Source organism: Pteropus medius, unplaced genomic scaffold (assembly GCF_902729225.1).
Source record: "Pteropus medius unplaced genomic scaffold, Ma_sr-lr_union100, whole genome shotgun sequence".
Classification (NCBI taxonomy): Eukaryota; Metazoa; Chordata; class Mammalia; order Chiroptera; family Pteropodidae; genus Pteropus; species Pteropus medius.
Genome location: NW_024355205.1, coordinates 18002207 through 18003191, shown reverse-complemented (window position 1 = coordinate 18003191; position 985 = coordinate 18002207).

Genomic DNA, 985 nt, shown 5'->3' with positions numbered 1-985 from the left:
ACAGAATTGATGGTAGCTGAAGGAATTTTTGTCTCATTACAATCTTAGAGAAAAACCTTTCAATATTTCACCATTAAGTATAATTTTCCCTTAAAGTTTCAGATATGCATTCTCAAGTTAAGGAGGTATTTTTCTACTTATGGTTCACTAAAAGTGTTTCTGTTTTAAAAATCATGAATGAGTATTGAATTTTATCCAATGTTTTTATGTATCTAGCATGTTTATGTTTTTTCCTACTTTTCTCCTTTAATGTGATGAAGTATATGTATTAAATTTTGAATGGTAATCCTTATATTCCTATGATATATTGCACTTGGTTGTAAAGTATTCTCTCTTTAATATATCATTAGATGGATTTACTAATTGCCAAGAACTATGAAAAGTCTGAGTTTACTGTACAAAACCTACTAATCTTAACATGTTAGCCTTCCACAACTTCATGTGTGCAGGTAAAAGATGACATGCTTGGGTCTGAGAAGGTTATTTATTCATAGCAATAGCAATAGTCAGAATATCATAATGTTGTTGCCCTGAGCCCCAGTTCCCATGGGGAAATTCAAAGAGGGTCAAACGACACACAAAAACCTGCACATGTAGTGGGTTGCCTGACAGAAGAGGAGCCTTAAATCTAGAGAACCCAAATCTTTTATAATGGGAAGTAAGTATATTGCCCTTTGCTCTGAAAAGAGATATTACCTCTGTCTTCTAAGGCTATTTTCTGTACAAATATTCTAGAAAAGAGAGTCTGTATTAGTCTATTCAAGCTCTAATAACAAAATACCACAGGCTGGGTGACTTAAAAAACAGAAATTAATTTTTTCCCAGTTCTGGAGGTTAGAAGTCTACAATCGAGGTAAAATCAAGGTGTGAGCAGGTTTGGTGTCTGGTGAGACTTCTCATCTTAGCTTGCTGATGGCTATTTTGCTGTGTCCTCACATGACATTTTCCTGTGCATGCAGGAAGAGTGAAATCTCTAGTATCTTTT